Source organism: Tamandua tetradactyla, chromosome 10, assembly GCF_023851605.1.
Source record: "Tamandua tetradactyla isolate mTamTet1 chromosome 10, mTamTet1.pri, whole genome shotgun sequence".
In the NCBI taxonomy this organism is placed as follows: Eukaryota; Metazoa; Chordata; class Mammalia; order Pilosa; family Myrmecophagidae; genus Tamandua; species Tamandua tetradactyla.
The window spans coordinates 70,162,606-70,190,046 of record NC_135336.1 but is presented as its reverse complement, the minus strand read 5'-3'; the positions used below and the strand labels follow the sequence as shown (position 1 = coordinate 70,190,046).

General features: G+C 34.9%; 1 protein-coding gene across 9 annotated transcripts in view; it reads left to right on the top strand.

Moving 5' to 3' along the window:
* ROBO2 (roundabout guidance receptor 2) overlaps window positions 1-27,441 on the top strand; it is a 648,114-nt gene that overhangs the window by 58,538 nt on the left and 562,135 nt on the right. The window lies entirely within an intron of this gene.

The window sequence follows — 27,441 nt, the reverse complement described above, 5'->3', positions numbered from 1 at the left end:
ATATGATGAGCCTCATAGATGGCATGAAATATACCCCCCTGCATAATTTAATGTGGCTTTCTCTAAAGAAATCTGGTCAGAATAATGTCAAGCCAGGGGTGTTGTAATACATTTACTTATATTAAAGCAGCAGGTGGCTGGTAGGGATGCTAGTTGTATTAAAAACTTGGAATTATTAATAAGAGATATAATTAAAGCTGATCATGTTAAAGTGAAAAGTTTTAAGTAATGAGGTATCAAATACATGCATAAATCCAATTTTATACCTATCTACTCAGAGTAGTTATTTTATTTATTTTTTGTTTCTATTTTATATATAGTTTTCCTTCTATTCTAAGTAACTTTTATCAGACAGCTTTAAAGAGAACATACTTTCTAGATTTCCTTGGCACTTGTGCTTCCAGGCTGAAGTCAGAAATCGTTACTTTAGGTATGAAGGGGAGAATATTCCAACAATGACAGTAATTATACTTTAATATTTGTCTTTTACAATAAAATTCATCAGAGAAGAGACGTACCTTCTGTGGTGACAGAATGTTCGTACAGCGGAATTTCTCCCGCTTCTGCTTAATCTTGGTAACCGGCAACAGGGAAGGATTTACCCTGCATTTGGCATTTTTTGTCTCTTCAGTTATTCATCAGAAAGTCCCAATAGTACTGTTAAATCAGGATTTCAATACTTTACATATCCTTGAATATTGTCTCCATAATTTCATGAATGACTCTCCAAGAAAAATTCAGAAAAGAAGACAAATTGATTTTTATTTATATGTAAATATTTTTTTAGGTTGATACTTACATTTACTTGTCCCATGATATCACACTGGATTGCAAACATTTGTATATATGTGTATGGAGATTTTTGACAATATGTCATTGTCTTTACAAACGAAACTATCTTATAGTGAACATATCATACTATATCTTACTTAGATAACCCAAGGAAAGCTTTTTGTTTTCAAGCTTCCACTCCTCATTTTTTAGTTTGTATCAGAAAGCCTGAAACCTGGTGATGCTTGAAATGCATAAGTCCAATGGGACATGAGTAGAAGAATCCTAAGACCCAAGTTTGTTTTGTGAAGTACCTTAGGAAACCACTGTATAGCTTGAAATATGAGCATTAGAACCTTAGTTAACAATGGCAGCCTGTGCTCTACACAGGATCGTTTAGGTTTTATAAAATGATACTTAAAAAGCACTTAGATTAAATATAGTTTAATGAGATTTGAAATATCAAACCTTAAAGATGCAAATATTATTTATTACCTGTTCTGTTTTAAATCTGACTTTTAGAACTTGTCAAAACTTTGAAGTATTTTTGTGCTAAATTCTATTGTTATTTATTTTTTTCTATCAGCTTCCTTTATGTTAAATTTATCAGGCATTATTTTTTCATTTTATAGGTAGAGAAAATGAAGCCCATGTTAGTAAATTAACTAAGATTTAGGAAATGAGTTAATATATATTGGGAATATATTAGAAAATGAGTTAAAATATATTGGGAATCTAAGACACATTCCTGAATCTTCTAAATCTTAGTTTTAGGAAATTGTGTCATATTTTGAAAAATCTCTCTAAATAAAATCTAGCCTGTTTTAAATAAATTAAAACCAAGAATTTTAAAATGATAAGTGTATCTATCATTTTCTTTTGCCTACTTAACACTTTTAATCTCTAACTAAATTTACTTCTCAAAATTATCTTTTCTCTAAATTGACCAGTCATTTCACTGTCGTGCAGTTATCAATTTTGTCGTGAGCCTTAGCTTTGTTAAAATTGCTCCCAACACAATGCATCTTGTACTTTATTTAATCTAAAAGGGTACTGTCTTCCCTAATTGCATCATTAATAATGAATCAAACTGCTTGAGGAGAATTTTAAACCATAAAATTTTTTCCATATAATTGGACAGTAGCATGTTTTATTTTTAAGGAAATGAACTTTGAGGAATACTTGAATTAGTTCTGACCTAAAGAAAAAAAAAAACAAAAAACAAGAAGGCTTCCAAATTGGATTTAGCTAGTGAATAAAATTCTTTCTTCTAATGCCATGTCAACAGTTCATGCCATTTGTGGCATCACAAGATCAAATAAAATTCATTTATATGCTGCTCATCTCTTTCACATTAGGTCGTCTGCCTTTTGTTTTTCCTCATATGTTTCAGAGAAAGTATTAATATGGAAATTTGCCATCAATGCGTTGTGATTTTTCAATACCTATTGGTAACTACGGTGTATTTTTGTTACATGTTGGAGGAATAGATGCAGCTTATATAAATGTTGGGCCATTATATTTTAGAACATTCAACATGTATGTTCAATCATAGCTTATCCATTTCTTCATTCATTGTAGGAAAGTGGCCACCTACTGAAAAAAATTTTTGATGTATGGTAATGAATGACACGCACTCCATATCTTTTCTCAAAATGCTGACAATTGAGTTGGGATGACAGACATGTAAATTCATCATCATAAGAAAAAATAATGGAGAAATAAATAGTAAATGCCATAATAAGAGTATATAAAATATATTGGGAAGTTAGAAGGGATAATATTTAAATTTTCTTCATAGATGGGTTCTGGAAAGGATTCTAAGAGAATCTGAGCTGTGATTTGACGGTCAGAGAAGAATGCATCAGATGGAAACTAAAGAGAAAGTTTATCCAGTTAGAGAGATGGGAGCCTAAAATAGCACTGTGTAATTGGGGACCTGTAGGGAGCTTGATATGACATTGTGATATGTTGTTTGGAGGTGGGAAATGTAGACATGTACTAGATCATAAAAATCTAAATTTTTCATTGGGTGAAAGAGGAGGATTTGAAGGAGAAATGAAGATTGGAGTAAAGGAATTACAACCACAATCAGGAAAGAGTTAAGAAGTTGTTAAATAATTCAGAAAAGTGCTGATTCTAACCTGTGGAGGTAACAATGAAGACCGAAAAGAGGAAATTGTTTGAAAGATATTTAGGAATTATAAATCAAATCACTTGATGGTCAATTAGATATGGGAAATGAAGAAGTCGGGGGAGAAGCTGATTCCCAGATTCATTTTTGGCCCTGTGACTGGGTATATAGTTTTAGCGTCCGGAGGGAAGGAACATTCTTAAGAAGTAGCTGTTGAAGAAACTGGAAAGTATAGTCAGCTTTGACTGTATTGCTTGACCCACCACAGAGATAGCAAGGTAAAAGTATTAGAATTACAAAAAAGAAAAAAGCTTCTGGCACAAAGAAAATTCTTTTCCAGAAGGAGGTTGATGCCACGAGAATATATAAAAGTAGATAAGTTTGCCCTGGTAGGCTGTGTGCAGGAGTGGTGAATAAGGCTAGCTAAAACCATTTCTATTGCTGGGACCTCTAATATTTAAGGGTGGACATGGGAAAAAAGTGCCATTGCAGAAGGCTCTGAAGAAGTGATAAGATACTGGTAGTGCAGTAACGAGAGAGACAGGGAGTAGTTTTATGAAAGAAGAAAGTGGTTGGTGATGCAAAGGCCACATCATGATTAATTAAGAAGTATCTGTGAGCTCCAGCAATGGGGAAAGATCACAGCAGCTGAAGAATGAGTCGGTAGTAGGGTTGGTGTGGCAACTGCCAAAGGGTCTTTCAGAATTGAGCTCTGAATGTGAAGTGGGCAATTAGAGTGGGATTTCTCAACCTTCCCACTATTGCTGTATAGCCCAGGTAATTCTTTAAAGTGGGGAAATATGCTGCACGGTGTAGGATACTTAGCAGCATCACTTGCCTCTAGATGCCCACACCCTGCTCCCACTTCAAAAATGTCTGCAGGGGCCAAAATCAGTTTAGAATCACTGAACTAGGTATATCGGGCTGGTCAAGGGTGTGCTGATGCAGATTGAGCACAAATTTTAAGATGAAATGATGGTTGATTAAAATTATGGAATTTTCAAAACCACAATGAGATATCATCTCATACCCAGCAGAATGGCCATTATCAATAAAACAGAAAACGACAAGTGTTGGAGAAGATGTGGAGAAAGAGGCACACTTATCTGCTGTTGGTGGGAATGTCAAATGGTACAACTGCTGTGGAAGGCAGTTTGGTGGACTCAGAAATGGAAAGCACAATACTACCTGTAAAATAATTGTGTTAAAACACTGAATGAAGCTGAATGTGAGAATGATGGAGGAAGTAGGGCTGGGGGCACAAATGAAATCAGAAGGAAAGATAGGCAATAAAGACTGAGATGGTATAAAAGCTAGGAATGCCTAGAGTGTATAATGATAGTGACTAAATGTACAAATTGAAAAATGTTTTTGCATGAGGAAGAGCAAAGGAATGTCATTACTGCAGGGTGTTGAAAATAGATGGTAATTCATATTTTAAATCTTTAACCTATGTGTAAGACTAAAGCAAAAAATGTTTATATGGTACAAAATTTATAATTTGACTAGTGCATTTCCTAATATAACTCATGTGGACAGTCTAATTGAACACCATAAGTACATGGAACCTTGAGTAGGGCATGAGATTTTGTAGGTTTGTCCAGAATGATTTAAGCAGTGAATAAAAAAGTATTTGCAAAGTCCCTTGGGGGAATGGCGAGAAAGGGGGAGAATTCAACTTCCCCATGTGACAAATTCCTGATATTCTCGCAAGCAGTGGGGGCAACCAAAGCAATAGGCTGAGCCCTCAGTCTTCGGGTTTGTTCATATGACACTTATCCCTGCAAAGGATAGGCTAAGCCTACTTAAAATTAGGCCTAAGAGTCTCCCCCAGAGGACCTCTTTTGTTGCCCAGATGTGGTCTCTTTCTCTCTCTGCCAACAGGACAAGCAGACTCACTTCCCTCCCCCTCTCTATGTGGGACATGACTCCCAGGGGTGTGGACCTTCCTGGCAACATGGAACAGAAATCCTTGAATGAGCTGGGACTCAGCATCAAGGGATTGAGAAAATCATCTCAACCAAAAGGGGGAAGAGAGAAATGGGACAAAATTAAGTGTCAGTGGCTGAGAGATTTCAAGCAGAGTCAAGAGGTTATCCTGGAGTTTATTCTTACTCATTATATAGATATCACCTTTTTATTTAAGGTATATTGTAGGGGCTGGAGGGAAGTGTCTGAAAATGTAGAGCTGTGTTACAATAGCCATTTTTCTTGAAGGTGATTGTTTAATGATATAGCTTTTGCAATGTGATTGTGTGATTGTGAAAACCTTGTGTCTTATGCTCTCTTTATCTATAGTATGGACAGGTGAATAAAACACATGGATTAAAAATAAATAAATAATAGGGGGAACAAATGTTAAAATAAATTTAGTAGATTGAAATGCTAGTAATCAATGAAAGGGAGTGATAAGGGGTATAGAAAAAATTAGGAGAAATAAAGGCTAGAATATATTGGATAGGTGGAAATACTAGCAATCAATGAGAGGGAGTGGTAAGGGGTATGGTATATATGACTGTTTTTCTTTTTTCTGTTTATTTTTTTTTCTGAACTGATGCAAATGTTCTCAGAAATGATCGTGATGATGAATATACAACTATGTGATGCTTGTTGAGTTATTGATTATATACCAAGACTGGAATGATCCTATTGTAAGAATGTTTGTGTTTGTATGTTGTTATGCTTAAAAAATTAAAAAAAAGAACCTTGTATTAAATCAAAGTTGCTAATTTTAATTGCAAAAAAAATTATGGAATTTTGAAATCCCTATGCTTCACCTTGCTTCTCATTTTTCATTCACAACTCTTCATTTCTGCTGAAATGTGCAATTCTTTTGACTTATCATATGTATTCTTTTTGTTGTTATTGTTGTTCTTCTTTATTGAATAAATAATTCAGCTTTACGTTACTGAGCAAATCAGAGGAGGGAAAAAAAAAATCAGGACCAATTGCTGCAATGGAGTTTTCATCTCCTAACTCATATTTGCCTTCTTCTCCTTCCTCCTTTTTCCTCCTCCTCTCTCTTCTTTTACGAAAATAAAATCACTTAACCACATTTATAAAGCAGAACTATGGGATCCACAAGGATGGCCTGGCGCTGAAGAAGTTAATGTATAGTTTTCCCAGGGGACCACCAAGAGAGCCTTGGGGTAGCTGGCGTGGATAGGGTTTCACTCCCTTGCACCAGTGCGTGTGTGTTAGGATTAGAAGGAGCACAAGGGGTCCTCACACAGATCGTGGCTGCCTGGGATGCAGCCTGAGTCAGTGGCAGCCCCCAGAGATAGCAGCTGTAGCCCCAGGTGGTAAATATATGACAGCAGCTTGATCTATCGACCAGGGTAAGAGGGGGCTCTGGCCTAAATGAAAATTCATGAAAAATTGATGAAGTCCCCAGATTATTTTTTCTGTTTCCTTTTCTCAGCACTATGCTGGTGCAGAGAGGGGAAATTAAATGAGGTGTTGAACGCTTTAGTGGCAAGGAGGTTGCGGTTCAAAGGGCAGGGGTCATGTACTAACCGATTTTTTTTTCTCTTTCCTGAGTTCTAAAGCAAAGAACTTTTCCGTCTAGCTGTGATTGGCCTTGGCTTTGATAAAAACAAAATAAAATGGCTAAATGTTCAAAGTCGGCTTTTGATGCCACTACAAAAGACAGCATAGATCTGATTCATAATTCAGTTGGAGAACTGGAAATAGATTGAATTCCATGACTTCAGGGTGATTTCTTTTTCTTTTTTCTTTTTTTTTTTTTTTCCTTTTTTTTGTCTCCATGTTTTAAGATTCATGCTGCAAATAGTCATTTAGAGAAGGAAAAGGCCTTGCATTATTTATAGGTCGCAGATTGCTAGAATAGCAGAGCTATGGAGCACTGTACAAACATAATGATTCTGTGTGTTTTAAATCCAAAACTAAATTGACGTTTTATCTCTTCAAGTAAGAGAGGCTGCAGAAGTAAACTTACTTTAGTAAGAGAGATCACATGTGGTATTAAAAATGAAGACAAGGTAAATAAATAGTTTCCTTGATATTTCCGAGTTGAACGTCTATGCAATTTATTATTTCATTTTATTTTTGACTATAAATTAATCACATACAGGTAAAAGACCTTTATAAATTATAAAGACTCAAGATAAATTTGAGTTTCAAAAAGGCTAATCCATGGAGGGCTTTTTTTTAATAAAAATATTTGTTTTATTAAGTACAATTCACATGCCATACAGCTTAAACATTTAAAGTACAATCCAATGTTTTGTTCTTTTTTAATGCATTCACAGGGCTGTACAATATCATAAAATCTAATTTTAAAATATTTTTTATTATCCCAAAAGAAAACCATACCAATTAGCAGTGAATTTCCATTCTTTCAACTCCTGTTTTCTGAGTCCCAGTTCCTAAGTAACCACTAATACACTTTCTGTATCTATAAGTTTGCCTATTCTGAACCTTCCGCATAAATTGAACTGTTCAATTTATGATCTTTTGTGATTAGATCCTTTTATTTAGGATAATGTTTTCAAGGGTCATCCTTGTTGTAGCATGTACATAGTACTTCATTACTTTTTGTTGGTTAATGGTACTTCATTCTATGGATGCGTCACATTTTATTTATCCATTCATCAGTTGGTAGACAATTGTGCTTTTCAACTTATTGAATAATTATTATGTAAACCACTGCTATGAACATTCATGGGCGAATTTTAGCAAGGACCTCTCGTTTATTTCATTGATAGAATAAATCCTGAAATCACTTCCCTTTTAGGAACTTCTACGAGTCAATATTAGCTTTACCCCGGTTAAACTGAATAATCTTGCTAGTTGACTCTTCACTTCATTTTCTGTCATATTTGCATTTATCCTGAAAGCAAATGATGTGCTAGATTCTCGTGGGCTGGCTGGAAGAATAACTTACCTTTCATGTTACCAGGTTGTTTTTCCTTCCAAATGTCTTAGAGTTTTCTTTTACTTGAAAGACTGAGAATAAGAAATTCATGAGAGATTATAATACAAGTCAGTTAATTAGTCCAGGAGTGAAGAAACAGAGAACTGTCATCACCACTCCATGTCTTACAAACAAAGCCATCCTCTTAAGTGCATTAGAGAAAATGAATTTAGCTAAACTGGTATTTAAAATATTTTGACAAAAAGAATATAGGAGCAGTTGACTTTTTCTTGATTTCCTCTTTTTGCATTTCTACAATTTTCAAGACAAAAATTCAGAGATTTTTGCATGGGTGGAATAGGATGCATGGATAGCTGAAAAATGCTTGTAGCTCCAGATACATGGGCCATAAATTTTACAACTTAAATAACATCTAGTAAGAATGAAACATTGCATTCGGAAGAAAGTAAATGGATGAGAAGCAAATCTTGTTTGCACTCAGGAGATTTTGTTCTGCCCTCCATCCACAATGTTGGTCCGAGTCTGGTTAGAAGAAATCTGTAAAGTCTATTGAAAGTGTTATGACCATGAATGTATAAGCACCTGGTCAATCTAAGATATCTTTAACTATAGACACAAGACAAAGTAGCAGACATTGTGATATTAGGGAAGAGACGATCTTGTTTGGAATGCCCAGGATCGACATGTTTATTTGGGCTTTTGCATTGTCTAACTTTTAATTTTGTGATAGTTCATGAAATGCTTCCAAAGGGATTTCTTTCCTTTGATCTTTACAAATGAAGGGATGGAATTATAGTGCCTGAAGAGCATGTTTGAGTGTATGGTCTATTTAAATATGCATCATGCTATTTTTTGATATCAGGTTTCTATTAATTGGATTAACTGTGCAGAACACCTATTCGGTAGAAGTTTAAATTTCCAGAATTAACTCTGATTCCATTCATTCCATGAATGAAGTGAAATCCTGATGTACTCTATTTTCTAAAAGATAATTTTCACAAACAGTGTAATCCCCAAGCTTTGCAATCATATAAATCCTATTTTTTTTAAATACAGACAGAAATATTCAGAATGACACTCAGGAATAATAAGGCAAAACATGTTGATGTCTACTCTGCTTTTCAATGCCAAGAGCCTTTTTTTGGATAATGTTAAGAAAGAATATTCTGGGTTTTGGAGATTTGTCCAACTATAAACGTTCAATTTATTAAGTATCAACTGGTGTATAAATAGGAGTTGATTTTACTAAAATTGTATAGAGATTGACATTATAGTTAAGCGATGTAATTCTGTACCACCACCTGCTTTTCTCCCAAGATTTGCATGTTAGCAGAATGACAGGTCTCCAATTTTCCCTGTTTCAATTGAATTTGTTTCTGATAATTATAATACACATCTTTCAATTCTGAAGCAGACCCTCAAGGTTCCTGTAATTACCTAAAGTAGGTTGTAATTCTTTTATGTATGAGTCAGTGTATATAGGGTAAGCTCTTTAAATCAATGTAGAAGTAAAAACAATTTGTGAAGTTTCTTCCATCATGGAAATTTTTTCTCTATAGAAGTTTGTAGCAATATGTGGCTTAACTCCTAAAGGATAAGGTTCAGTGGTAGTATTGATGTATTTTCTCTGCTCTGTACCATCGGGACTGGTTTTTCCTCTTAGGAAATTTTCAAAAGCAAAAGCAACACTCCCAGCCACCCAATTCTTAATTAGGAGATTCATGCCTTATTGTCAATGGGGTTCATGGTTCACCAAGAGTACTCTATGACGAGCACTGTTGGGCCCCAGTAAATAAGTAGCCTCTGAAAACTCTGGTTTTCAGTACCGCCTTCCTGAGGCTGCTTGGACATTGATAATTTAGTTTTGTTGACCCTTGGAGGGAAGCCAAGCAAGGGTGTGGGAGAGGCAGATACTTTAGAATGTATTAGCACAGAACCTGGAGAATCCCCAGAGGTATTTTCTGCATGTTTTGCTTTGCTTTTCTGGTTTTGCAGAAAGTCTACCATCCTGAATAGCTCCTGGTCACTTATTCACTAATTAGTGTGACCCTGATATACAGTTTTGATTCTCAAAGGGCCAGAAAGCAAGGATATCAGGCTCGGTTATAGGCATCAAGAAAAGTCTCTGATTGGCTGGTGCCATGGTCCGATTGAGAGTTATCTCAAGTAGGATAAGAAACGAGCTTAAATTGACATCCCAGAAGAGAACAGGTTCAAATGTATTACCTATGCTTTTGACTGGCTATCAGTCCATCTTCTCAGGTGCAAAAGTGCTGTGAATAGGTCTTTTAAAGTATAAAGGCAATCATTTAATTTTGTTGCACAGTTATCTAATATCTAAGTCTGTACCAACATTTTGGAACAAGTTGGGCAGTTTATATTTAGAAACAGAAAAGTGATATATTTCCTTTCATAATATAAAACATATTTGATATGAATCATTTAATATATATAATATATCAATCTGCCTATTTTTCTTCCTTCTTATACTTCTTGCACTTATTTGCATTGAATAGGGACCTTCGATATTTTCCCTTCAATTAATTTAAATGTCTTTATTGAGTTCCCTAGTCAGTAGGACTAAAAAGGGGCTTAAGAGGCCCATGCTCTCAGATGGTGCTCATGCTTTAAGTGAGGAGTCCGGGCAGCCTCATCAAATGACAGCCCTCATTCCACTGTGCTGGAGGGGAAGGGCCTTCAGAAAAGCCATGCCACTGGGGATAGGAGAGGCCTCACAATGCTTCTGGATGAATATGAACAGAAGTTGGCTTTAAAAAACTGGAGAACAGTATAAAAGCAAAATCTTGAGGTTGTGCTTAGCTTAAAAGAAAGTTAGTATAGTACAATTGGAGAATGCATGCAGGGACAGAGATAATTATATAGAAATAAAGTAGAGATTGGTAATGACTAAATGAACTAAAAGATTTTCTTTGATCCGAGAATCTATGGGGGCTCAGTGGGTTTTTTGGGGGGTTGGGGTTGTGGAGGATAAGTAAGGTAAAAAGTATACTTAACAGAGTGTATGGTGGATTGGAGTCTGGAATGTGGAGTGTGGGTATAGGAGGCTAGCTCAGAGACAAGTTAAGATTCAGTATGATGAGGAATTAATTAAGTTGATATCAGGAAAATAGGAGACAGCATCACAAAGGAGAATTGATAGGAATTTAAAAAATGATTGGGTTCAAGGGAAGATGCAAATTTAGGTTGCTAGTTATTATTTTTAGGATACCGATTAACTTCCATGTATTCAAATATGAGTTAAGGTTGCATACACATACACAAGCAGAGTTTGGCACATTCGCTCAAAGGGTGTGCAGCAGAAGAGTGCAGGAAGTGGGCAGTGCTCAGGCTACTGACATGTTGTGAGGGATACAGAGGAAGGAGTGGATGATTTGGAGCCACAGGTTGTGGAACAAGTGCCATTTGTGCCAGGGTTCCCAATTGAATATAATTTCTTTAGTCAAAAATTGGTAAGAATAAATTGGCTTACTAAAGCTAGTTTTTTTTGTCTCAATTTTTATACTTATGGTGTGTCCGGTTCTTAAAACAAACCTAAGATTTGAGTTCTATTATTTTCTCTCTATTTTATCTGAGGCACAAAGAGTTAATTTGTCAATGTTAACAACAGATTTGAAAAGAACTATATTTGAAAGAAGGTAGCCTAGCTTTTTTAACCATGCTAAGCATTCTGTCATTGTTTGTTTATTTATTTATTTATTTACACAGGCAGGCACCGGGAATTGAACCTGGGTCTCTGGCATGGCACACAGCATTGTAGGCAAGAACTCTTCCACTGAGCCACCGTTGCCCACCCTGTTATTGTTTATTTAAACACACATGTGCGTGCGCACACACACACACACACACACACACACACACACACACACAATCATTTGAGTCTTAGAATGACTCAATAGTATTTGTTTTAGGTATTTCATCCAGAAACAATTTCCCAATTTTACAAAAAAAATAGCTCTGTTGTAGAAAGTTTAAATTTTATATTGTTATATATTTCATGCAATAATTGTATACTTTATTTTGTGGTTATAGAACCTGATTTTTTCTAAGAGTTTGTCATTTGAAAGCAGTGTGGCTTTGAGAAAGTCACTTAAATTTCAGTGAGTTTTAATCTCCAAAGACTCAGGCTTCTTTAGTGCTAAAATAGTCTGATTTGTGGGATATGAAAGGAAAGAAACAATACAAAGGGAAATCTTTTTTACTTTTTTATTTAGTTATATATTGACATTTGAGAGCTCATTATTTTATTCAAGTAATTTGATTTTCTCTGTATAGTTCCTTGTTGTCAAATATTAGTATCAGAAAAATCCATCACTTTCAGTTCTTATTGACATGTTTGCAGGCCAAAGCAGCTTGGAGATTAAGAATCCAATTTATGAGACAAGTCATCTATCATTTCATATCTAAAGATAACTTAACTAAGTTTTACAGAAAAAAGGATATGATAATAGTGATGATAGTTTTGTCATACTTCTCCAGGTTCTTTTGGGTCATTAACATATTTATATGCATTACCTTGTTACCATGTATATATATTTGTAAACATTGGCTGACTTTGATAGTTTCCTTCTAAGAGCAGTATGTAATACAATTAATGTTGATCAATTTGGCTTCCAAATTGGTATATTTATTTATTTTAATTGAAAAATTAATCAAGAAAGGAAGGATAATCTTTTCAACTAATGGTGCTGGAGCAATTGGATATTCAGAAGCAAAAGAATGATCTTTAACTCAAAAACCTCACACATTATACAAAAACGTACTCAAAATGGAAACAAGATTTTAATATAAAATGTGGAAAGTGTAAAACTTTAAGAAGACAACATTGGAGTAAATCTTTGTTACTTAGGGCTTGATGAAATGTTCTTATACATAATAACAAAACAGTAACCAAAAAGACAAGAAAAAGATACATTGAACTTTATGGTGGTTTGAAGTTGTTATGTACCCCAGAAAAGGCCATATTTTAATCCATTTCTGTTGATGCAGACCTTTTGTAGTTTGGACCTTTTGGTTAGGTTATTTCAATTGAAATATGATGCACACCATTCAAGGTGGGTCTTAATCCTTTTATTGAGTCCTTTATGAGAGGATAAAAGACAAAAAGGGCCCAGATTGCTTAGAGACAAAGACATATCTACAGATGCTGCAAGAGCTGAAACCCACAAAATCCAGGAGAGAAGGACCAGCCAAAGCCAATCATGTGCCTTCCCATGTGACAGATGTGTTTCAGATGCCAGGAGCCTTTCTCCAGGGAAGGTATCACTTGTTAATGCTTAATTTGGACACTTTCATGGATTTAGAACTGTAAATTTGTATGCAAATTTGTATGCTAATTAATCCCTATTATAAAAGCCAACCCTTTTCTGATATATTGCAATCCAGAAGCTTTAGAAAACTGAAACAGATTTCATTAAAATTAAAAACTTTTATTTTCTGAGAGGTCCTGTTAAGAGGATAAAAAGACAAGCTACATACTGGGAGGAAATGTTTGCAAACTATATATCTGGCAAGGGACTTACATCTACGATGTATAAAAATGCCAAGATCCAGCATTTAAAAAGTTAGTAATCCAGTTAGTGAATAAGCACAAGATGTGAAGAGACATTTCACCGAAATGAATATACTGATGTTTAACATCACTAGCCTTAGGGAAATTCGTATTAAAACCATTGTGAGCTAGTACTAGTCACATACTAAAACATCTAAACTAAAAAAATAGTGAGAATAGCAAATGCTGGAAAGGATATAGAAAAACTGAATCTCTCATACCTTGGTGGTAGGGACTGAAAATGGTACTGCCATTCCAGAAATGGTTTGCCAGTTTCTTAAAACACTAAACACATTTGCCAGAATTGCACTGCTGGGCACTTCTGCCAGAGAATGAAAACTTTAATCAGTACAAAAACATGTACCTCACCATTTATGGCAGTTTTATTTGTAATAGCCAGAAAGTAGAGGCAAATAAAATGCCATTCAGTAGGTGAATTGCTAATAAACTGTGATACAGTCACACTTTGGAATACTATTCAACAGTGAAAAGGAATGAATTATTGTTCTAAACACAGTGACTTGAATGAATCTTAAGGGTATTATGCTGAGTGAAAAAATGCCATTTCAAGAGGTCACACACTTCATGTTTCCCATTTTAAAATGTTCTCATAATGCCAAAATTATAGGGATGTTAGGGTGGAGAGTGGTGGAAAGGGGTAGCAAGAGGAAAATTTTGGTGGTGATGGAATAGTTCTGCATCTTGATTTTACGGTGTTTACATGAATATACATGTAAAATTATATACAACTATATACATGCATTATATCAATGTCGAATTCTTTGATATAATGATTTGATTATATCAAAATGATTTGATTATAAATGCTTTGATATTTTACTGTGGTAATGTAAGACATAATCATTGGGAAGAACTGGGAAAAAATACATGGGACCCCTCTGGATTCTTTGCAACTTCCTGTGACTCTGTAATTATTCCAAAATAAAAAAAACAAAAAATTGTCAAACTATCAACTAGTTTTTGAAAATGTAAGACAAAATTATATTATTTTTAGGAACTGAATGATATATTTCATAACTTTCAATATTTAAATGTTTTGCATAAACAATGATGAATTTTTATTTTTATTAAATACCATGATCTGTTCAAAATTTGCTTATTCAGATTCACAAATTCCACTTGGGGTGCATTCTATGTACAGTAGAGTTTGTATGTAGTATTTTTGATTTTCACTCCATCATAGTTTAATAATAGACTTTTTTCTTTGTTGGAGAAGTTGTGGTTTACAGAAAAATCATGCATGAATTATAGGATTCCCTTATACCACACTATTATTAACACCTTGCAAATGTGTGGAACATTTGTTACAGTTGATCAAAGCACATATTTATAATTTGCAGTATTAACCTTAGCCAATGGTTTAACTTAGCGTTCATTTTTTATATAGTCCAGTTCCATTGGATTTAAAAAAAGAAAAAATTATTCTGTTACCATACATACAACCTAACTTTTCCCCTTTTAAATGCTTTCAGATATATAATTCAGTGCTGTTCATTATCGTCACAATACTATGCTGCCATCACCACTATCCATTGCCAAAACGTTTCGTTTTTTAAGGTGAAGGGAAGAATGTAGAGTTTCAGATAGGTGGGGTATGGCCATTTGTGGGAGTAGAAGCACGAGTGCCCAATACATGCCTAGATGAAGAGGGTGAATTATATTGTTTCCCAGGTCTCTTGTTCTAAACAGCATTGATAATTCAGATTAAAGAATGCAATCCAGCTTGATTTTTTTTCTGCTAAAACTATGAATGGAATGTTGTTATTCGTTCTGAATATCAGCTTAATTTCACTAATGAACCTGGAATGCCACTAGAAAAGAAAAATCAAGGATTTAAAGGTCTTTTACCAGGAGAAAAAGATGAAAGAACTGGGATTATCAGCTAAGAACAATGCAGTCGCTGGTTGGTCTGGCAGTTCTCACCAAGGGCATCAAGGACTGTCATGCCAAAGAGAATGTATTTGTTCCATGTGATATTAGAAGAAAGAAAAAGACCAGTTAAAGGAAGTTACAGTCTTTGCCTAGGTCTGTTGGACAGTGATTATGGTGTATATGCCCTTTTCTGGTGTTTTAAGGAATTCTAGGCAAAACAAGTCCAATATATTTTAAAGCATAAAATATAAAACATAGCTTTGCCTTATGTTTTCTCTCAAAAGAAAATTCAATCTCCATGATAATGAAACGAGAATAACAAGACTCCTTGCTGGTACCCTATTCAGTTGCAAAATAATGCTCATCACTTTCCTATTCACAAGAAATTCCATAAAGTAGAAATAATTTTCTTGAATCTAACATAATCATGCTCCATGAAAAGTCCTTGGAAAAATCCCATTTGCACATACATCTTACACATCTTATTTCTAAGTCCTTTGAGATTATAAGCAATTAAATTAATTGCATTTTTGTAGGCCAACCCATCATTTATAACATATGATTCCCCAGGACCCACATGTCCAGATTCAAGAGCAGCTTGATAGAAAGGCTGATTTATTTTTGTTGTTTCCTTCCTGGATCTGCTTTGAATATTCTTGAAAGAAGGGGGGAAATGCTATGTTTAATATTCATATAGGATTTTCTTTTAAAAGCAGCTTCTCTCAAAAGTCTATTGTTAAATAGGACTACCTATAAAGGGGTCAAGTTACAAAATCCTTCTTAAGTACTTATTTGGTTCTTTGGGATTGACAGATAAGCTGATAGAGTCTAATATTTAAATGTGTATGTCATTAATAGAGATGTTAGAATCTCACTTTGCTTTGTCTTTTCCTTTTCTGTCACATCGTAAGGAAAAGCTTTACTAATGAAGTACCCAATGGTAATAACCCATTATATGCTAGAATCTCTCTTTTATATCAGATGACATGCAAATGAACTGTTCTATTTCTGTGGAGAAAGAGAGACAAGGAGTGGTCTAGTTAATCATACTTGAGAGCTGCCATAGTTGTCTTCTGGGAAATATTATCATTATTCATTCTTATTTAAGGGTCCTTACCCTATGCATAAGAAAATCTCCCATTCATTCCATTTGGGTCCGAAGTTAATTACAGCGGCATTAATGTAAGCTTTCTCATAAGTAATGAATGTAGGGTTAAATAAGGAAAAAAACAAAAGGAAAAAGAGAGCACCCTTCAGTTTGGTGAATCAGGTCATCAGAAAACCATGCCATGAAAGTGACAGGTTGGACAAACTTCAGAGGTCATCAGCCCCCTCACTGGCAAGTTTTCCTTAGCCAGAGTAACCAGCTCCTGAGAGGCAGTGTGGACATGACAAATTAGGGAGGGAGTTTCATCAGACAGCAATAAGAGTCCAGGTTCTTTTCTGTTATTTTACTTCTGTTATTTTTGGCAAACCTTTCTACCTCTCTGGGTATGTTGTTTTGAATTTAAGGATTGGAGTAGGCTATTTCTCCTCCAGAGAAGGGGAAATCTAACTCAGCTTAGAGAGAGGGTCAGTATGCAGTTACTGGACTGTTCATTGGCAAATAGGTATTTCTAACAATGGCAACCATATTTTGCTTCCAGAACTTTAGAGGCACCACTCTTACTAGCAAGTGAAAATTAGCATCAGACTTTTTAACTGGGCTTTCCTTTAGTCTGTGGAATTATATTGTTTTTTACCCAGATATCTTTTTCTTGAGTTTCTTCATGTGAATTCTAGTTGACAAGAAGTAAATTGATAATATTGCTGGTGAAATGAGGCTTTTCCTTAATCTTCTATGTCTTTTGAGGAATTAACTGATCATGTATCCATGTATACTCAGTCCCTGTTCACCTTGTGACCATGTAATTAAGTCATTTTTCTTTTCAATCAAGTACTCAAGTCTAAGCTAAATGGTTTTTTGAAAAATTATGTACATCCTGAACTGCTGTTTCTATTCTCTTGAAGTTTAAAATGTACAAATATAAATTGAATCCTGTTTTGTTTGTCTAAAAAAAAGATAAGATATATATCAGCTAAAGAAGTTAATTATTTAACTTACATGTTTGACTTACATAGTGAGTAAAATATTTCATTAGGTAAAATGGGTTTTTGCTATCCACAAAAAAAAATCCTTACCCAAATTTCATAATTATATACTTGAAACAGGAAATTATTAGACATTTATCCCATTTCTCTTCTCTCTGGATCCATATTATCCAAACTACTGTAATGATCTTTCCACTATGTGTGTGTTTTGTTTTGTTTTAAATTTTCGTTTTTTCTTTTACTTTTTCTACTTTTATTACATGTACATATTTCTATTTTTGGTATATTGAAAACTACATGGAAGTTTAAAAAAACCCAGAATTTGATTTCCAGAAATTCACAACATTATATGCTCTTTTTTTAATCCAACTTTTATTAAATTCTCAACAATGTGGCTTTAATAATAGATGATATGTGAAATGGGTTCAGTTTTCCACAGTATTTCAATATATTAAAAATTAAAAATACAACAGATATAAATAAATAGCTTTATAAGTTTGTCAAATTGGATGTTTTAACACAATTTAAGGTTTTATTTCTCCAGAGAACAATTACAAATCTCAAATAATGGCTTACACATGTACTCTGAAAATAGAAATAATTTAAGTTGCAAACTTTGTATAAGTCCTTCCAAAATCCAACATTGTGGTTCCTTGAAAGTTTTCATGTAATAATTTTCGTGCCGAATATTTTATAACATAATTGCAAAATAAGTTAAAATATAGTTTTCTGCCACCAAATATTGTTCTTTAGCCTTCTAATTGTTCTCATATCTTTGTGAATACTGGTCCTTCCCCCCAAATTGAAAACTAACTAGCATATACAATAGGCTTCAGGTTTTACGTGGTAAAAATCATCAGAGTAATTATTAATTCATCAACTAACTAGACTTTATAGCCCCTTTGAAAATGTTTATTTATTCCTTGTTTGGGAGTTTAAAGACAATTTGCTCTTCATTTCTTAAAACTATTTATTTCAACGAATAGACACATTGGGACTAGAAAACAAACTTAAGGTTTCATTTTTATATGTGATTTCACTTCCAAGAAAAAATTGGTTTATCTCATCCAACTGTTCTTCCTTCATCTATACCGGAGGCCTCAGTTGGAGTGACCTTTTCGGTGACTGGGGTCTTGAGTGATGCAGTTAATGAGATCTAGTGACATCATGACCCTGAAACCCTCATGGCCCTGGCTTCTCTTCATCCATCTTCTTAACCTTCCAGGCTGTGAGTCAGTGTGTAGAATCAGGATGAAACAAGTGTAAGTAAACAGGTTCAAGAGTTTTCTATTGTGACTGCCACTGCACAAAAATGGCAGAATAAGACAGAGAACTTCATACTGAGAATTTTCTTTGTGCATCTCCATGAGTGAGTCCTGTTGGAGAGATCACCCCTGTTTGTGGTCAGTCAGAGCTTCTAATTGTCTCAGTTTGCACCATTACTGGACAGTGCTGTTGGCATTTATAATCACATAGCTGTTGGCACATTCAGTGCAAGGATGGCTGATCTATCACTTACTCAATGTCACATGTTACTAAAGCTTTTATCTCATTAACTATGATTAATGTTTGCATAACATGAGCTTAACTGTTCATATTCAGCAATCTTGAATCCCTGAGCTTATTTGAACAGTGAAGGGTATTTTCTTTTTTCAGAGGAGAACTCATCTTACAGACTGAGTGGTCTTATTCGCAAATCACCATTGCCACCTGGCCTCATAACTGTGATGCAATTCTTCCTTGTCTTGTTCCTCATAATTGGCCTTCAGGGTGTGCTGCCTGTTATTGAACCTGGGAATGTCTTCATACACCTACAGTCTGATTGCAATAGACGATTTGGCTTGCATTGATAAGAATAGAATAAGTGCAGTAGAACTTCAAGGAAACATTTGCTTGTTATTTCTTAAAAGTTGCATCCCCAATATGATCTCCATTTAAGACTGTTTTCCCAAGGGAAGATGCAAAAGTATAGAGATGAGGGATACTGTTATTATCTGCCTGTGGCTGAAGTTCTTGTTATATCTGTTCTACATTTAACAAGTCCTTCAGTTGGCCGAGGGCACCATTTGATAAGTTGACCAGTCAGAGATTAAACATATTTATTTAGTTCAATGGGTCAGAGCTGTTGTGACAGATAGAAAATTACTGATGGATTATCAATTTCAGCACTTCTGACACCTGGCCTCAGTGTACTCCATCATCTGATGACTAATAACACATTTGCTTGAGCAATAACATGCTCAACTACCTGTGTGATCATGTAGCTGTATGATGGAAATATTTTGTTGAGAATTAATATGACAAGTCGCAGAAATTGGAAGAGTTCTGCACCTACTCTTGAAAACCTAGCATTCAATAGTTTATATTGCTTATGGGTGGAATAAGAACCCATTTGTGGTGTAGTTATGCTTTGCTGATTTTTAGTGGTATTTTAATAATTTCTTTAACAAGTGCACTTTTGCATTGATGAAATAATTATTTGCACATAATATTACATGCAAAAAGGTCACTTGTTTCAAAATACTACATTTAAATTAGTTTAAAGAACTGAGATAATAGTTTTAAATTATTAGTCCACTGATAGAATTATCAAAATAAAACCCCAACTGCAATAACTAAATATTCTAATTATTCAAAATCATAAACATGATTTCAAATAGAATTTGTGAATACTTTTTAAATTTTTGTTGTTATTACTGAGTGAGTCTTTATTCTTAAGGGGATTGTATTAATAAAAGAATGACAGCCTTCTAGCTAATGCTAATTTAACATGGAACTGTATTCTTCCCTTCTTATCCAGCAGACTAGATTATGTTTTAATGCAATCTTATTCATATACATATTTCAAAGTTCAACATATAAGTTAAGAATAATCTAGTGATTAGTTTTTCGAACAAGTATGATTCAGGTTAATATTTTTAAGGCTTATTCATAGTTTTTAAAAGCTGGCCTTATTCTCATTTATAAATTTTTCATGTAACTTACCCATATCTTCATATTCCATATGCCTCATGCCCTGCTTATGATGAGCCTAAACAATATTTATGTGCATTTTTATAAAAATATTTATAGGAAGCTGAAAATGATTCTTAGTCTTCACAGGCTTTCTCTCCTTCTTTCGAATCTTTAAACCTAAAGGTGCTTAGAAATGTTACCTTTATTCACAAAATGATTGAGCTCTTTGACATTGCAGTTTATATTTATTCACCACCTCCATATCAGATCTATTTCCCACAAACTGAAAAGTCCTTTTGAAATGTCCAGTTTTTTTTAAATGTAATATAACTTGGCAATATTACAAGTCATCTTAAGTCATTTTCATTTTCAAAGACTTCCTAATTTGTCGTAAAATTAAGCCATATTTCTTTTACAATTCCCAGGAAACCTTCGTTAGTTGCCTAAAAGATTTATCAACCCATCTTTCCTTAGAAACTTCTGAGTTGGTTTGGAAAACTCTTAGAAGAGTTCTGCTTGTAGGATCCTCTCTGGAATCTAGATGTGTGGGTCAGAATAACTATCATGAATGTTCAGATAGGACATGATTCAAAAATGAGGGAGTTCAGATTCAGTCTACCTGAAACTGCTTTGGAGAATTCTTTGAGCTGTTACAAGGAAGCAAATAAAACCTATTCTGTAAAAATCAAACTCTCTAAATGTCAGAACATTCGATACCCATCATTTTCATTAAAATCCTTAAATATGATGCCAAGCACTTAATGTTTATTCATGCATTTTACATTGTGCTTTATTAAAATCGGGGCAACTTTCTATGTGTCCGTATTTTGATTGGTTGTTAAATGTCTTGTAAGATTTCCTCCTTTTTTATTCTATACCACCCACTTCTCTCTGAAGTGATATGTATCTTTTTAAATTTGTACTTCTGCCAAATAATCTGTATATGAACTGACCGAAGCAAGTCATCAGATACCCCACATAAAGCAAGCAAACAACAATGGAAAAGTGATTCACATTATTTTGGAATAAAGATTATATGTATAATATATATTAGCATGAAAACTTGTGGTTCTATCATAATGAATCAGCTGAGATGAAAATATGCATTAATTTAATGTGTGTCAAACTTTCTTTGTATGAGGTAGTACTGGTATGCTAGATCATCAGGTGGTGTCTAAGGGATGCTGTTATCTGTTATCTCACAGGGAAACTGAGAAATTAAGCAAAGTAATTCGTGTGAGAGAGCATTGTCATGGATATGGAGATCTAATATTATTTGAATGCTGCATGATATGTTGGACCAGGGACAGAAAAGGAAGGAAGATTCATAGGTATCCGTGTTTTGGAACTTCTGTGTTGGCTGTCTAAGAATTACGGATTTGCACAGTTCATATTGACATGTGATCATTTTTTTTTATTAATTAACGGAAAAAAAGAAATTAACCCAACATTTAGAAATCATACCATTCTACATATGCAATCAGTAATTCTTAGCATCATCACATAGATGCATGATCATCGTTTCTTAGTACATTTGCATCGGTTTAGAAGAACTAGCAACACAACAGAAAAAGATATAGAATGTTAATATAGAGAAAAGAAATAAAAGTAATAATAATAGTAAAAAAAAAACCTATAGCTCGGATGCAGCTTCATTCAGTGTTTTAACATGATTACTTTACAATTAGGTATTATTGTGCTGTCCATTTTTGAGTTTTTGTATCTAGTCCTGTTGCACAGTCTGTATCCCTTCAGCTCCAATTACCCATTATCTTACCCTCTTTCTAACTCCTGCTGAACTCTGTTACCAATGACATATTACAATTTTATTCTCGAATGTCAGTTCACATCAGTGGGACCATACAGTATTTATCCTTTAGTTTTTGGCTAGACTCACTCAGCATAATGTTCTCTAGGTCCATCCATGTTATTACATGGTTCATAAGTTTATCTTGTCTTAAAGCTGCATAATATTCCATCGTATGTATATACCACAGTTTGTTTAGCCACTCCTCTGTTGATGGACATTTTGGCTGTTTCCATCTCTTTGCAATTGTAAATAATGCTGCTATAAACATTGATGTGCAAATGTCCGTTTGTGTCTTTGCCCTTAAGTCCTTTGAGTAGATACCCAGCAATGGTATTGTTGGGTCGTATGGCAATTCTATATTCAGCTTTTTGAGGAACCGCCAAACTGCCTTCCACAGTGGTTGCACCATTTGACATTCCCACCAACAGTGAATAAGTGTGCCTCTTTCTCCGCATCCTCTCCAGCACTTGTCATTTTTTGTTTTGTTGATAATGGCCATTCTGGTGGGTGTGAGATGATATCTCATTGTGGTTTTGATTTGCATTTCTCTAATGGCCAGGGACATTGAGCATCTCTTCATGTGCCTTTTGGCCATTTGAATTTCCTCTTCTGAGAGGTGTCTGTTCAAGTCTTTTTCCCATTTTGTAATTGGGTTGGCTGTTTTTTTGTTGTTGTTGAGTTGAACAATCTCTTTATAAATTCTGGATACTAGACCTTTATCTGATATGTCATTTCCAAATATTGTCTCCCATTGTGTAGGCTGTCTTTCTACTTTCTTGATGAAGTTCTTTAATGCACAAAAGTGTTTAATTTTGAGGAGCTCCCATTTATTTATTTCCTTCTTCAGTGCTCTTGGTTTAGGTTTAAGGTCCATAAAACCACCTCCAATTGTAAGTTTCATGAGATATCTCCCAACATTTTCCTCTAACTGTTTTATGGTCTTAGACCTAATGTTTAGATCTTTGATCCATTTTGAGTTAACTTTTATATAGGGTGTGAGATATGGGTCTTCTTTCATTCTTTTGCATATGGATATCCCATTCTCTAGGCACCATTTATTGAAGAGACTGTTCTCTCTCAGGTGAGTTGGCTTGACTGCCTTATCAAAGATCAAATGTCCATAGATGAGAGGGTCTATATCTGAGCACTCTATTTGATTCCATTGGTCGATATATCTGTCTTTATGCCAATACCATGCTGTTTTGACCACTGTGGCTTCATAATATGCCTTAAAGTCAGGCAGCACGAGACCTACAGCTTCGTTTTTTTTCCTCAAGATATTTTTAGCAATTCGGGGCACCCTGCCCTTCCAGATAAATTTGCTTATTGGTTTTTCTGTTTCTGAAAAATAAGTTGTTGGGAGTTTGATTGTATTTCATTGAATCTGTAAATCAATTTAGGTAGGATTGACATCTTAACTATATTTAGTCTTCCAATCCATGAACACGGTATGCCCTTCCATCTATTTAGGTCTTCTGTGATTTATTTTAACAGTTTTTTGTAGTTTTCTTTATATAGGTTTTTTGTCTCTTTAGTTAAATTTATTTCTAGGTATTTTATTCTTTTAGTTGCAATTGTAAATGGGATTCATTTCTTGATTTCCCTCTCAGCTTGTTTATTACTAGTGTATAGAAATGCTACAGATTTTTGAATGTTGATCTTGTAACCTGCTACTTTGCTGTACTCATTTATTAGCTCTAGTAGTTTTGTTGTAGATTTTTCCTGGTTTTCGACGTATAGTATCATATCATCTGCAAAGAGTGATAGTTTTACTTCTTCCTTTCCAATTTTGATGCCTTGTATTTCTTTTTCTTGTCTAATTGCTCTGGCAAGAACTTCCAACACAATGTTGAATAATAGTGGTGATAGTGGACATCCTTGTCTTGTTCCTGATCTTAGGGGGGAGGTTTTCAATTTTTCCCATTAAGGATGATATTAGTGTGGGTTTTTCATATATTCCCTCTATCATTTTAAGGAAGTTCCCTTGTATTCCTATCTTTTGAAGTGTTTTCAACAGGAAAGGATGTTGAATCTTGTCAAATGCCTTCTCTGCATCAATTGAGATGATCATGTGATTTTTCTGCTTTGATTTGTTGATATGGTGTATTACATTAATTGATTTTTTATGTTGAACCATCCTTGCATACCTGGGATGAATCCTACTTGGTCATGATGTATAATTCTTTTAATGTGTTGTTGGATACTATTTGCTAGAATTTTATTGAGGATTTTTGCATCTATATTCATTAGAGGGATTTGTCTGTAGTTTTCTTTTTTTGTAATATCTTTGCCTGATTTTGGTATGAGGGTGATGTTGGCTTCATAGAATGAATTAGGTAGTTTTCCCTCCACCTCGATTTTTTTGAAGAGTTTGAGGAGAGTTGGTACTAATTCTTTCTGGAATGTTTGATAGAATTCACATGTGAAGCCATCTGGTCCTGGACTTTTCTTTTTAGGAAGCTTTTGAATGACTAATTCAATTTCTTTACTTGTGATTGGTTTGTTGAGGTCATCTATTTCTTCTTGAGTCAAAGTTGGTTGTTCATGTCTTTCCAGGAACCCGTCCATTTCCTCTAAATTGTTGTATTTATTAGTGTAAAGTTGTTCATAGTATCCTGTTATTACCTCCTTTATTTCTGTGAGGTCAGTAGTTATGTCTCCTCTTCCATTTCTGATCTTATTTATTTGCATCCTCTCTCTTCTTCTTTTTGTCAGTCTTGCTAAGGGCCCATCAATCTTATTGATTTTCTCATAGAACCAACTTCTGGTCTTATTGATTTTCTCTATTGTTTTCATGTTTTTAATTTAATTTATTTCTGCTCTAATCTTTGTTATTTCTTTCCTTTTACTTGCTTTGGGGTTAGTTTGCTGTTCTTTCTCCAGTTCTTCCAAGTGAACAGTTAATTCCTACATTTTTGCCTTGTCTTCTTTTCTGATATAGGTATTTAGGGCAATAAATTTCCCTCTTAGCACTGCCTTTGCTGCGTCCCATAAGTTTTGATATGTTGTGTTTTCATTTTCATTCGCCTCGAGGTATTTACTAATTTCTCTTGCAATTTCTTCTTTGACCCACTCGTTGTTTAAGAGTGTGTTGTTGAGCCTCCACATATTTGTGAATTTTCTGGCACTCTGCCTATTATTGATTTGCAACTTCATTCCTTTATGATCTGAGAAAGTGTTGTGTATGATTTCAATCTTTTTAAATTTGTTAAGACTTGCTTTGTGACCCAGCATATGGTCTATCTTTGAGAATGATCCATGAGCACTTGAGAAAAAGGTGTATCCTGCTGTTGTGGGATGTAATGTCCTATAAATGTCTGTTAAGTCTAGCTCCTTTATAGTAATATTCAGATTCTCTATTTCTTTATTGATCCTCTGTCTAGATGTTCTGTCCATTGATGAGAGTGGGGAATTGAAGTCTCCAGCTATTATGGTATTTGTGTCTATTTCCCTTTTCAGTGTTTGCAGTGTATTCCTCACGTATTTTGGGGCATTCTGGTTCGGTGCATAAATATTTATGATTGTTATTTCTTCTTGTTTAATTGTTCCTTTTATTAGTATATAGTGCCCTTCTTTGTCTCTTTTAACTGTTTTACATTTGAAGTCTAACTTGTTGGATATTAGTATAGCCACTCCTTCTATTTTCTGGTTGTTATTTGCATGAAATATCTTTTCCCAACCTTTCACTTTCAACCTATGTTTATCTTTGGGTCTAAGATGTGTTTCCTGTAGACAGCATATAGAAGGATCCTGTTTTTTAATCCATTCTGCCATTCTATGTCTTTTGATTGGGGAATTCAGTCCATTAACATTTAGTGTTATTACTGTTTGGATAATATTTTCCTCTACCATTTTGCCTTTTGTATTATATATATCATATCTGACTTTCCTTCTTTCTGCACTCTTCTCCGTACCTCTCTCTTCTGTCTTTTTGTATCTGATTCTAGTGCTCCCTTTAGTATTTCTTGCAGAGCTGGTCTCTTGGTCACAAATTCTCTCAGTGACTTTTTGTCTGAGAATGTTTTAATTTCTCCCTCATTTTTGAAGGACAATTTTGCTGGATATAGGAGTCTTGGTTGGCAGTTTTTCTCTTTTAGTAATTTAAATATATCATCCCACTGTCTTCTAGCTTCCACGGTTTCTGCTGAGAAATCTACACATAGTCTTATTGGGTTTCCCTTGTATGTGATGGATTGTTTTTCTCTTGCTGCTTTCAAGATCCTCTCTTTCTCTTTTACCTCTGACATTCTAACTAGTAAGTGTCTTGGAGAACACCTATTTGGGTCTAATCTCTTTGGGGTGCGCTGCACTTCTTGGATCTGTAATTTTAGGTCTTTCATAAGAGTTGGGAAATTTTCAGTGATAATTTCTTCCATTATTTTTTCTCCTCCTTTTCCCTTCTCTTCTCCTTCTGGGACACCCACAACACGTATATTTGTGCGGTTCATATTGTCCTTGAGTTCCCTGATACCGTGTTCAAATTTTTCCATTCTTTTCCCGATAGTTTCTTTTTCTTTTTGGAATTCAGATATTCCATCCTCCAATTCACTAATTCTAGCCTCTGTCTCTTAAAATCTACCATTGTAGGTATCCGTTGTTTTTTCCATCTTTTCTACTTTATCCTTCACTTCCATAAGCTCTGTGATTTGTTTTTTCAGTTTTTCTATTTCTTCTTTATGTTCAGCCCATGTCTTCTTCATGTCCTCCCTCAATTTATCAATTTCGTTTTTGAAGAGGTTTTCCATTTCTGTTCATATATTCAGCATTAGTTGTCTCAGCTCCTGTATCTCATTTGAACTATTGGTTTGTTCCTTTGACTGGGCCATATTTTCAATTTTCTGAGCGTGATCCATTATCTTCTGCTGGCGTCTGGGCATTTAGTCAGATTTCCCTGGGTGTTGGACCCAGCAGGTTGAAAGATTTTTCTGTGCAATCTCTGGGTTCGGTTTTTCTTATCCTGCCCAGTAGGTGGCGCTCGTGCCACACGTTTGTCTGCGAGTCCCACCAGTAAAAGGTGCTGTGGGTCCTTTAACTTTGGAAAACTCTCGCCGTGGGGGAGGTTCGCCAGCTGAAGTGGCTTGGAAGAGTGCCAGCCTGCCCGGGGGTCCGAACGTGGGGAGGGTTGCCGGCCACCGCAGCCCGTGAGAGTGCCCGTCCGAATTTCCTCGTCGGCCCGGGGCACCAAGCGTGGCAGGAGGGCACCAGCCACCGCCGCCCGGGAGAGTGCACCATTCCCAGCAGGGCCAGGGAGTCACGTGTTTGGAAGGGACCCCCCCGGTCACCGTTCTCTGTGGTTTGGGAATTTCCGATCCAGTTCTCTC